We start from the raw sequence: 13,021 nt of genomic DNA, 5'->3' as shown, positions 1-13,021 counted from the left end.
AAATAAAAAATAAAAAATAAACTGGGTGTGGCAGTGTAGACCCACTAGTTGGAGACTGCAGTGAGCTGTGATCACACTGCTGGACTCCAGCCTGAGTGACGTAGCATTAAGACCCTGTCTCTAAAAAAGAAGAAGGGGGTTGGCCGGGCGCGGTGGCTCACGCCTGTAATCCCAGCACTTTGGGAGGCCGAGACGGGTGGATCACGAGGTCAGGAGATCGAGACCATCCTGGCTAACACGGTGAAACCCCGTCTCTACTAACAATACAAAAAACTAGCCGGGCGAGGTGGCGGGCGCCTGTAGTCCCAGCTACTCGGGAGGCTGAGGCAGGAGAATGGCGTGAACCCGGGAGGCGGAGCTTGCAGTGAGCTGAGATCCGGCCACTGCACTCCAGCCTGGGCGACAGAGCGAGACTCTGTCTCAAAAAAAAAAAAAAAAAAAAAAAAAGGAGGGGGAGGAGGAGGAGGAGGAAGGAGAAGGAGGAAAAAGAAGGAGAAGGGGGAAGAAGAAAGAGAAAGAAGAAGAAAATGTGGATGGGAGATGTTGTGGCCCCATTTGGAAACTACAACCTGCCACCCAGTTCAGGCAGTTCTTCTTCCTGGAACGCCTTTGCTACCAACCCGTCTCTCTGCAAGGTCCAGTTTCATGGAAGCCTAGTGCCCCTCCGTGCCAGGCCCTGCCAGCAAGAAGCTTTGCTGTCCTCCAGCTCCCACAGCACGTGTTCCCTCCCTCCCCTGTGAGCGGGGTGCTCTTCTGTTGTTTCACAGTCACTGATGTGCGGGACATCACAGGAAGAGGTGCCTTGTCGCTGGGGCTCACAGCCTAAGGCTGATCAGCTCACCTACACCCCAGGAACCCTTGCCACTGTCTCTAATAAATTTCCTAAAGGTAGTGACTTAGTCTCACACATCAGTATATTCCCAGCACCTCTATCATAGGCGCTACCGTATTTATTTAGTTAGTTTTTGTTTTCTGTTTTGTGTTGTTTTTTTTTTTTTTGAGACGGAGTCTTGCTCTGTTGCCCAGGCTAGAGTGCAATGTCACGATCTCGGCTCACTGCAACCTCCGCCTCCTGGGTTCAAGCTATTCTCATGTCTCAGCCTCCCAAGTAGCTGGGATTACAGGCGTCCGCCATCGCGCCGGGCTAATTTTTGTATTTTTAGTAGAGACGGGTTTTTGCCATATTGGTCAGGTTGGTCTCAAACTCCTGACCTCAGGTGATCTGCCCGCCTCTGCCTCCCAAAGTGCTGGGATTACAGGCGTGAGCCACCGCACCCAGCCTTGTTTAGTTTTTTAGAGACAAGGTCTTGTGCTGTCACCCAGGCTGAAGTGTAATAGTGTGATGGAACTCTGGGGCTTAAGCAATGATCCTGTCTGAGCTCTGGGATTACAGGTGTGCACCACTGTGCCCGGCCCTTATTTAGCATTCATATTGCCTGCTATGTACCAGGACTGTACTTAACACTTCACAGATATTTTAACTCACATAATTCTCATGGAAACCCTGAGAGATAGTGTATTAGTCAGTTTTCTTTTTGCTGTGATGTTGCTGTGTAACAACCACCCCCTCCGCCCCCAAACTCAGTGGCTTGGAACAGCGAGCACTGATTCCTCACTCACGGGTCTGTGGGTTGGCCGTGGCCTTGCTGATTGGCTGCGAGGAGCTGGGCTTTATCAGCTACAGTTGGACTCCGATTTCCTTCAAGTGTCCCGTCATTTAGGCACCAACCAGAGTGTGCTCATTCACTCAGTGGGTGGCAGAGGCACAGAGCGCAGGCAGAGCCAATGCATTTGCAGCTTCTGCTTGCGACACGTGCCCACATTCCCTCAGCCAAGCAAATCGCATGGCCAAGCCCAACACTGTGAGCCGGGAAGTTGCACGACACAAGGAAGGGACAGACAATTCTCCTAAAGACGGGGAAAGGTGAGTCGGAAACAATAACCTAATCTCTCGCAGGTTGGTGCTCTTTATTACCTGCATTTTACAGACGGGGGATTGGAGGCACCTAGAGGTTAAATCAGTTGCCCAAGGTCATCCGAGGTAAGTAAGTGGCAGAGGTGGGAATCAAACCCAGAGCCTGTGGTTTTACCACCCAAGGGATCTGCTTCTCTTGCGCTTGTTGATAGGCCAGGCAAATAGTTGCCCCCTTCCTTCTGGCTTCTCAGAGCCTCTTCTGCCACCTAGAAGCCAGACTGGACCCTCTGCCCCTCCTCTTGAATGCAGGGAGTGCTGGGTCTCAGGGTTGCAGGAAACCTCATGCCTCCCTGAATACTCCTCAGCAGTCTGCCGTGGCTGGTCACCGGCTTCCCCTAGGATTCCAGGGCCCACAGCAACCTGACTGAGGGCTCTGAGCTGGGGACACCAGAGGGAGGGCCAGCTAGAGGCTGCAAGGCCCCAGGACTCTGGGTGTGGCTTTCTCTCAGGGGCCTGGGCTGAGTTCCCTTATCCCCTAGAGGAACTGGGGCCCAAGGCATGCATAGCAATCCCCAGCTTTGGGCCTGGTGTAACCAGAGGCCTCAGCCCTGGTCAGCATCCCCAGCGAGGTCAGCGTTTTAGAGGTGTTACTCCATGATGATGTCTGCTGAGTGAGGGCCGAGAGACCCTTCCTGGTGACAGCTGCCCCCCCACGCTGCAGTCAACCCCATGGCGTACCCACTGCACAGCTCCTCTGCTCCTCTTATGCTTCCCGTAAGCTCTGCCTCCCCTAGGAAGGGAGGGGCACGGCGGAGGGGGGCCTGCCCCGCACAAGCTCTCACACAGGAAGGCATGGGAGCTGGGGGAAGGGCACCTACTGCAGCCCTGGCACCAGGGAGTGGGTAGGAGCAAGAGCTTTGGTGTCAGCCAGCTCCCCGTTGTGCTATGTGATCCTGGAAAGTCACTCAACCTCTCTGAGCCTTTTCTTCACCTGTACAGTGGGGATAGTAACTACCTACCTTATGGAAGCATATGAGGATTGCATAAATCATCCATGCAGCCCATCTACCGCCACGTGGAGTTTGGCACAGAGCAAACAGTTTCTAAATGGAAGTCATCATGATCAGGTGGGCTGTCAACCTCTCTGAGCCTCCGTTTGCTCTTCTAGGGAATGGGGACAATGCAATGGAAACCTGAGGATTGTGTGAAATTGCGCAAATGCATGAATGTGGGCTGGGGTAGTAAGAGGGAGGGCCCTGCAGCGGCCCACCTAGGGTCCTATCTCGTGGATGCTCCCAGTGCCCACCCATTGCTATGACGCCAGCAGCCCACTGCAAGCATCCTCTTCCTTTCCAAGGTTCTCTCTGGTGCATGAATAGGTGTGGCAGAGGTGGGGGCTCCTGAAGACCAACCAGGGGTACTAGGAACCTTAGACTCTCGGGAGCAGCCTGCACCCGATACCAGGAGGGGTCAATAGATAAATACCCCTGCCTCCTTGCCCCTTAGTGGTGGTGTGGTAGGCAAGTTGGAGGAACTGTTCTTCTCAAACTGTCACGTGCTGTCAGTGGAGATCTGGTTCAAAGGCAGAGGTCTGGGCTGGGGTCTGTGATTGCGCATCTCCAACCAGCTCCTGGGGGGTTGGCTCATGTCGATGGTCCACAGGCCACACTTTTAGTAGCGAGGCTTCCTAGCTGCCCAGAGGTTCCCAAGTGGAACTGAGCCCTGGCTGCCGGCCATAGAAACCTGCTCGCTAACCTGAACCGACTCCTGAAGTTCTCCATCTCAACCTCTCTTCTTGGGACTGCCTTCCAAATAAACCACTTCCACTTGGATCCTGTTTGGGGCCCCAACCTCAGAGGACGCTCCAGCACTCTGCCTATCAGCTGGATGGCCTCGAGCAAGTCACTTGGCCTCTGTGAGCCTCAGTTTCCTTAATCTTCAAATGGAGACAGTAACCAGGAGGTGTAGAAGACGGCATGAATGAACACACGCAAGGAACTGGAAATGCTAGCACCAGTGCTGAGGTTTGCACAGCTGTGCTGGAGAAGAAGAGTAAGGCTGATCCCCGTTGCTACAGCTTTGCTGGGGTGTTGGGCTCTTAGTGAACCGGACGCTTCATCAAAGGCTGGGGATGCTCTGTAGGTGGGAATGGGTGCCTCTTTGGAGCAAATCCAGAGTGAAGATTTATGTTGAACCCAAAACATCACTCCCCTATTCTTATTTTTTGTCTGTTCTTTAAATACATCCTGGGGGAATGGTTCCTAATGTCTGCAGTTTATTTTTCATTTATTTTTAATGTCAAAGCCAAGCATACTGATTAAAACCAACAATAAAAATCTTCATGAATGGCTCCCCCAAAGTGTGTGTTGGGGGAACATGGGGCACAGTAAATGGCAAATGAAGAGGAAATAGATGGAAATTAATGGTGCCGGCTGCTGACAAAGCCCGTTAACCCTAACCCTGGTGTGTCCGGGGAAAGTTCCCAGGTTCCAAGCGGCCAGGGAACGTTCTGGTCTTGAAACTTGGGATTCATGTTGTATTCCTCCAGGAAGGGAGGTTGGGAGGGAGAAAAGTGTGAAAACAGATGGAAATGTAATTTTTTAATGACAGCAGCAGATGGCAAAAAGACACAAGAGTGTATTCACACCATGTCGGAGCCATTTGAGAACGCCTGGCCCAGCCGTAATGTGCGCGGCGGCTGTCACGATGGCTCCCCGGCCAAACCCAGGAGCCGGCGCGCTGCAGGCAGGAACATGCTGGTCCCCCAGGGAGGTGTGGGCCAGGCTGCCAGGCTGTGCAGAGCTACAGGTAGATGGGGAAATACCTGTGGCCACCTGGGTTGGATCTGGAAGCTTCCCTGTGCCTGGCTCTTCTGGGCAGAGTGTAGATGGTCCATGGGCTCTAGATTCAGACCCCACTCTTGGTGCCTTGGCTGCTCGGCTCACCTGCCTCCAGGTGAGTCTCCTGATGCTATACTGCATCCTACCCTCGACTTCATGCACCCTAAATTCCCTTCTAAAGTGTATATCTAGGCTGGTCATGGTGGTGTGCACCTGTAATCCCATTGTTTTGGGAGGCTGAGGCAGGAGGATGGCCTGAGCCCAGGAGTTCGAGGTTGCAGTGAGCTATTATCACGCCACTGCATTCCAGCCTGGGGAACAGAGCAAGACCTGGTCTCGAAAATAAATAGGCTGGGTGTGGTGGCTCACACTTATAATCCCAGCACTTTGGGAGGCTGAGGCAGAAGGATTCCTTGAGCCCAGGAGTTTGAGACCAGCGTGGGGAACAAAATGAGACCTTGTCTCTACAAAAAATCAAAAAATTATCTGGGTATGGTGGTGCATGCCTGTGGTCTCAGCTATACAGAAGGCTGAGGCAGGAGGACCACTTGAGCCCAAGAGGTCAAGGCTGTAGTGAGCTGTGATTGCACCACTACACTCCGGCCTGGGTGGCAGAGTGAAACCTGTCTCAGAAATATTAATAAAATAAATAAAATGCAGCTCTGTCACATCACCCCAGTGTTTCCTATAATGAGATGGCTTACCTTAAAGGGCTTCTCATTGCCTTCAGGATCAAGTCCAAGTTCCTCAAAGTAGCTCGCAAGGGCAGGCCCCTTCAGGCTGGCCCCCACCCATCTTTCTGGCTTCACCGCTGGCCCCCGCCCTGGTGGCATGCTGCACTCAGTGGGAGAGGAACGCCTGGCAGGGCTGTTGAGAGACAAGCCTTGCTGCTGCCTAGAGGACAAGCCACTGTCTATTGAGCAAGGCTGTGCCAGACACCACTGAGGACTTTACCTGCGTCAGTCCGTTTAAGCCTTGTAACAGCTCCAGGAAAAGGTGATGTTCAAAATAAGCCTCAGGTGAAGTGGTAGGGGCCCAGTCCATCAGACCCACTGCTGCTGGCCAGAAACACTGGGCCATGAGCACCAGGTGGAATCGGCCCTGCTGGAGGTCACGTGGTTGCCCCCCTCGTAGACCAAGGTGCGCTGCATGCCCAAGTCTAACAGCAGGAGTCGCAGAGGTGTCGACAGCACCCGGAGCACGTGGGACGCCCCGCTTGCAAAGTCATCCTTTCCTACTCTCAGGGCCCTGCTCCGTGCCATATCCCTGGCTTCTTTCAGTGGAGGCAGGGCAGGAAGAGTTACCCCCGAAGAGGTGTTCTCCATTCTGTGTGTCTTTTTGGTTGTGCCACTGTTTTTCTAGCCCCCTCCGCAGCTCAGTGATGACACCACCAGCTGCTAGCTACTGCTTTCCCCTAAGCTCCCCGCAGGAGACCCCAGGAGACAGGCTGGGCTCACTTGATGCCACAGCAGTGGCTCCTTACCTTAGCTGAGGAGTCTGGAAAATTCTGTTGTCCTGGCCCTGCCCCTAGAGGTGCTGATTTCTTTGGTCCAGGAGGAGGCCTGGTCATGGGGCAGGTGGTTCTACTGCAAATGGGGCTGGGAGTTTGAGAAGCCTCTCCCCCATCTCCTCATGTCTTCACTGCAACTCATCATTTTCCTAGGCCGCTGGTCTCCTCACTGTAAGAGGGTGAATTAAGGGTCGAATTAACACACTCTGTGCAGGTGACCCACAGGTGCTCAGCCCCAGAATGACCTGTGCAGGTGCCTCAGTGGGCAGGTCTCGCCCCAAATGCTGCCAGCCCAAAAGTCATACACACGTGTGAGTGGCCCACAGAGCACCCGGTCTCCTTGCAGGCACTCAGTCTCAGGGGCCACCTTGCAAGCACTGTTTCCCACATGCTGGGCAACGCATCCCATCATTGCTGAAACATGACTGCTTTAAAATAGTACAACCAAGTCTCATTTTTGGAGGACCACTTGGCCTGTCTAAATTCTAATGTCACCAGAAGATACTGCTGCCGATTATCCCAAAATAGGTTCACAGATTCCACGGTGTTATAGTTTTAAGGCTGGGTGTGGTGGCTTACGCCTGTACCTAGCACTTTGGGAGCCCAAGGTGGGAGGACCACTTGAAGTCAGGAGTTCAAGACCAGCCTGGACAACACAGTGAGACCCCCATCTCTACAAAAATTAGCCTCACATCGAGACACATGCCTGTAGTCCCAGCTACTCATGAGGCCAAGGGAAGAGAATCACTTGAGCCCAGGAGACTGAGGCTGCAATGAGCTGGAATCATGCCACTGCACCCAGTCTGGGTAACAGAGTGAGACTCCATCTCAAAAAGCAAAAACAAAAAAGGAACAATAACAAAAAAACCCACCCACAATAAATAAAATAAAATAGTTTATTTATATTCTCTTTTTTTTGGTTTTTTTTTGAGACGGAGTCTTGCTCTGTGGCCCAGGCTGGAGTGCTGTGGTGCAATCTTGGCTCACTACAAACTCTGGTTCCCAGATTTACACCATTCTCCTGCCTCAGCCTCCCAAGAAGCTGGGACTACAGGCGCCCGCCACCACGCCTGGCTAATTTTTTGTTATTATTATTATTATTTTTTATTTTTTTATTTTTTGAGACGGAGTCTCGCTCTGTCGCCCAGGCTGGAGTGCAGTGGCCGGATCTCAGCTCACTGCAAGCTCCGCCTCCCGGGTTTACGCCATTCTCCTGCCTCACCCTCCCGAGTAGCTGGGACTACAGGCGCCCGCCACCTCGCCCGGCTAGTTTTTTGTATTTTTTTAGTAGAGATGGGGTTTCACCGTGTTAGCCAGGATGGTCTCGATCTCCTGACCTCATGATCCATCCGCCTCGGCCTCCCAAAGTGCTGGGATGACAGGCGTGAGCCACCGCGCCCGGCCTGTATTATCTCATATTTATTTATTTTTTTGAGACGGAGTCTCACTCTGTCTCCCAGGCCTGAGTGCAGTGGTGCGATCTTGGCTCTCTGCAACCTCCACCTCCCAGGTTCAAGTGATTTTCCTGCCTCAGCCTCCCAAGTAAGTGGGATTACAGGCACCGGCCATCAAGCCCAGCTAATTTTGTATTTTTAGTAGAGACGGGGTTTCACCATGTTGTCCAGGCTGGTCTCGAACTCCTGACCTCAAGTGATCCGCCCGCCTCAGCCTTCCAAAGTGCTGGGATTACAGCGTGAGCCACTGCACCCAGCCACTCTCATGTTTATTGCAGCACTATTCACAATAGTCAAGATATGGAATCAACCTAAATGACCATCAACGGATGAATGGATTAAAAATGGGGTACAGATCGGGCGTGGTGGCTCATGCCTGTAATCCCAGCACTTTGGGAGGCGAGACAGGTGGATCACCTGAGGTCAGGAGTTCGAGACCAGTCAGGGTAACATGGTGAACCCCGTCTCTACTAAAAATACAAAAAAAAAAAAAAAAAAAAGATGGGTGTGGTGGCACATGCCTGTAAACCCAGCTACTCGGGAGGCTGAGGCAGGAGAATCGCTTAAACTCGGGAAGTGGAGGTTGCAGTGAACTGAGATCAAGCCATTGCACCCCAGCCCGGGCAACAAGAGCAAAACTCCATCTCAAAAAAAAAAAAAAAAAAAAAGAAGTAGGTATATATACACCATGGAATACTATTCAGGCTCAAAAAAGGAGGAAATTCCATAATTTGTGACAACATGGGTAAACCTAGAGGACAGCAGGCAAACTGAAATAAGCCAGTCACAGAAAGACAAATAATACTGCGTGATCTCATTTATATGTGGAATCTAAAAAAGTTGACCTCATAGAAGTAGAGAGTAGAATATAATAGCAGGGGAAGGAAGGGGAAGTGAGGAATGGGGAGATGGGGGTCAAAGGGTACAAAGTCTCATTTAGACAGGAGATCTGGCCAGGCATGATGGTTCATGACTGTAGTCCCAGATGGGAGGATCACTTGAGCCCAGGAATTTGAGACCAGCCTGGGCAACATAGTGAGACCTCATCTCTACTAAAAAAAAAAAAAAAAAGGCTGGGCGCGGTGGCTCAAGCCTGTCATCCCAGCACTTTGGGAGGCCGAGACGGGCGGATCACAAGGTCAGGAGATCGAGACCATTCTGGCTAACATGGTGAAACCCCGTCTCTACTAAAAAATACAAAAAAAACTAGCCGGGCGACAAAGCGGGCGCCTGTAGTCCCAGCTACTCGGGAGGCTGAGGCAGGAGAATGGCGTGAATCCGGGAGGCGGAGCTTGCAGTGAGCTGAGATCTGGCCACTGCACTCCAGCCTGGGCGACAGAGCGAGACTCCGTCTCAAAAAAAAAAAAAAAAAAAAATTAGCCAGGCATAGTGATACATAATTGTAGTCCCAGCTACTCAGGAGGTTGAAGCAGGAGGATCACTTGAGCCTGGGAGGTCAAGACTACAGTGGGCTGTGATCACGCCACTGCACTCCAGCCTGGGCAACAGTGAGACCCTGTCTCAAAAAAAAAAAAAAGAAAAGAAAAAAAGAAAAAGACAGGAGATGTACTGCATAGCATGGTGACTACAGTTAATAATCATGTATTGTCTACTTCAGAAGAGCTAGAAGAGTATATTTTAAATGTTCTTACCATAGAAAAATAAGAAGTATTGAAGGGGATGGATAGGTTAACCCACCTGACTCGATCAGTCCACAATGTACACCTGTGTCAGAACATCACGGTACCCAGTAAATATGTGTCATTATTGTCAATTAAAAATGAAAGAAAACATAAAATGCAAAACAAAAACACTTCTATGTGCATCTCCTGGCACCTGTATTAAGCTCAACTTGAGTTCATACTGACGTCTCCAACCCTAATTCATCTCCATGGGAATCATTCCGGCTTTCTAGGGGAGGCATTTTACAGAACAGAAAATGATGCTGGGAGACCCCCGACCTCCCCATCTTAAGTAGCAGCCCCACCTTCACCACTGCCATCTTCCCCTCCCCTTTGGTTTCCTCCTGTCTGTTGACTCTGTTTCCCCACCCTGAGGCCAGGTGGGAGGACTGGCATTCAGCTGGGTGCTGGGAGTGGCTCAGAGCTGGACCAGATTGGGGCAAATCACTTCACCGGTATTCTCAATCATAAAAACCTCTTGGGAGTTTCTTGAGTGTGCTGTGTACCTGGGTCTACCCCGGATTTGTCAATCAGAAAGTCTGAGCCTGAGGCTTAGAGAGGGGCATTTTTCAAAACAACTTTATAAGCCGGGCGTGGTGGTTCACGCCTCTAATCCCAGCACTTTGGGAGGCCAAGGTGGGTGGACTGCTGGAGTCCAAGGGTTGTTTGAGACCAGTCTGGGCAACATGGCAAAAGCCTGTCTCTACCAAAAACAAAAAATACAAAAATTAGCTGGGTGAGGTGGCATATCTGTAGTCCCAGCTACTTGGGAGGATAAGGTGGGAGGATGATTTGAGCCTAGGAGGCAGAGGTTGCAGTAAGCTGAGATTGTACCACTGCACTCCAGTCTGGGTGACAGACCCCGTCTCAAAAATTAAAAAACAGGCTGGGCACGGTGGCACATGCCTGTAATCCCAGCACTTGGGGAGGCCAAGGGGGGCAGATCAAGAGGTCTAGATTGAGACCAGCCTGGCCAACATGGTGAAACCCCATCTCTACTAAAAACACAACAATTAGGCTGGGCGCGGTGGCTCATGCCTGTAATCCCAGCACTTTGGGAGACTGAGGCGGGCGGATCACAAGGTCAGGAGATCGAGATCATCCCGGCTAACACGGTGAAACTGTAGAGATGGGGTCTTGGCAGGTTGCCTAGGCTGATCTCAAATTCCTGGCCTCAAGTGATCCTTCTGCCTGTTCTCTACTAAAAATACAAAAAATTAGCTGGGTGTGGTGGTGGGCACCTGTAGTCCCAGCTACTTGGAAGGCTGAGGCAGGAGAATGGCGTGAACCCAGAAGGCAGAGCTTGCAGTGAGCCAAGATCCTGCCACTACACTCCAGCCTGGGAGACAGAGCGAGACTCTGTCTCAAAATAAAATAAAATAAAATAATTAATTAAAAAACAAACAAAACAGCTTTATTGAGGCATAATTCACATACTGTAACATTCCCCCTTTTAAAGTGTACAATTCAGTGGTTTTTAGTATATTTACAGATTTGTGCAACGATCACCACTATCTAATTCCAGAACATTTCTGTCACCCCAGAAAGAAACCTTGTACCCTAACTCCTCATTCCCTCTCCTCCAGCCCCTGGCAACCACTAATTCACTTTCTGTTTCTATGGATCTACCTATTTTGGACATTTCATAGGAATGGAATCATATGATATGTGGACTTTTGTGTCTGACTTATTTCACTTAGCATAACATTTTGTTTTGTTTGAGACTGAGTCTCGCTCTGTCAACCAAGCTGGAGTACAGTGGTGCCATCATGGTTCACTGCAGCCTCCACTTCCCAGGCTGAAGCAATTCTTTCAGCTCAGCCTCCTTAGTAGCTGGGACTACGGGTGTGTGTCTGTGTCAGTGTGCTGGGCTTTTTTTTTTTTCTTTTGAGACAGAGTGCTGGAGTGCAGTGGCATAATCTTGGCTCACTGAAACCTCCACCTTCTAGGTTCAGGTGATTCTCCTGCCTCAGCCTCCCGAGTAGCTAGGACTACAAGTGTGTGCCACCACACCTGGCTAGTTTTTGTATTTTAGTAGAGACAGGGTTTCACCATATTGGCCAGGTTGGTCTTGAACTCCTGACCTCGTGATCCTCCCATCTTGGCCTTCCAAAGTGCTGGGATTACAGGCGTGAGCCACCACGTCCTGCCTTTTTTTTTTTTTAATGTGGAGATGATATCTCACTATGTTGCCTAGGCTGGTTTCAAACTCCTGGGCTCAAGTGATCCTCCCATCTCAGCCTCTCATAGTGATGGCATTACAGGTGTAAACCACCGCTGGTATCACATTTTTGAGGTTCATCCACGTTGTAGAGTGTACCAGGACTTCATTATGATTTGCAGCCGAATACTACTCCATCGTATGAATAGGCACCGTTTATCCAGACATCACTGGGTGGCCACTGGGCTGTTTCCACATTTTGACTATTATGAATCGTGCTGCCATGAAGGGAAAGACACAAGTCCACCAAGTGATTCTCACGCACTCAGGCTTGAGGCATCAGGAGAGCACCCTTTTGCAACCTGTAAAGCTGCACACTTTCCCATCCTGTTCTTTCCAAAGCCCGGTGAGGCTAGCGGCAGCCCTGGCCCCATTTTACAGATAAGGACACCGAGGCTCCGTGATGTGGACAGCCAGGCTCCAGTAGCCCTCCTAGCCATCCCACAGCAGCCTCTCTGAACCTCGGCTTTCTCATCTTTTCCTTTGCTCTTTTATAGGCTGGACAAATTAGGAAGTGAACCCTCGTCAGCTTTGGAACACAAATATTTGCCAGTGAAGAAAACATTCCCTCATCAATCAAAACCGGGACAGGCTGGCACATATGTCTGCAGCTGCCTCAGGGAGGTTCTGTTTTAGGAAGGGCCAGGTGGCCCACAGCTCCCCCTCCTCCCTGAACACTGCAGGCTCCTTCTCTTCCTACTTCATTTTGAAGATGCAGAGACAGGGGTTCAGAGTGGTCACTTGCCCTTGGTCACACAGCATCCAGAGTGACCTTTTATTTCTTCTCTTCAAGCATATTTGTATTTTCTCTTTTGTTTTTATTTTTATTTATTTTAATAGAGATGGGGTCTTGGCATGTTGCCTAGGCTGATCTCAAACTCCTGGCCTCAAGGGATCCTTCTGCCTCTGCCTCCCAAAGTGCTGGGATGACAGGCGTGCCTGGCCAAGAGTATGTGTCTTCACACATGAACGTAACTCAACGAGAACTCCAGGTCTGTAAAGGACAACTTCCAAGGCAGATACACAAACAGACACAGCTATGTGAGCAGCCCTGTGAGCTTTAAGGCTTTATTTCACCTTCCTGGGGCTTTAGGGAGGTCAGACAGGAGAGCACCTGGTTAGCTGGGGGAGGGGGCAGGGGGCAGGGGCGGCTTTCCTGCTGGAATTCCAAACCCTCGAATCCTGGTGTCGCCTGTGATTTTTCTCGGGGCCTAATCATCAGGGTTTTAAATTCGACTGCAGTCGTAGAATAGCACTTCACCTCCAGGAAGCTTTCCTGGCCATGATCACCCCATCAAAATCACCTGGCCCTGGATGACATTCGGCTTTCTGTCCTCCCCGTGACTCCTGAATCCCAACTCCCAGGAGCGTGCACACAAACAACGGGCACCTGCGAAGG

This window comes from Trachypithecus francoisi, unplaced genomic scaffold, assembly GCF_009764315.1.
Source record: "Trachypithecus francoisi isolate TF-2019V2 unplaced genomic scaffold, Tfra_2.0 Lachesis_group10, whole genome shotgun sequence".
NCBI lineage: Eukaryota > Metazoa > Chordata > Mammalia > Primates > Cercopithecidae > Trachypithecus > Trachypithecus francoisi.
This window is presented reverse-complemented; position numbering follows the sequence as displayed.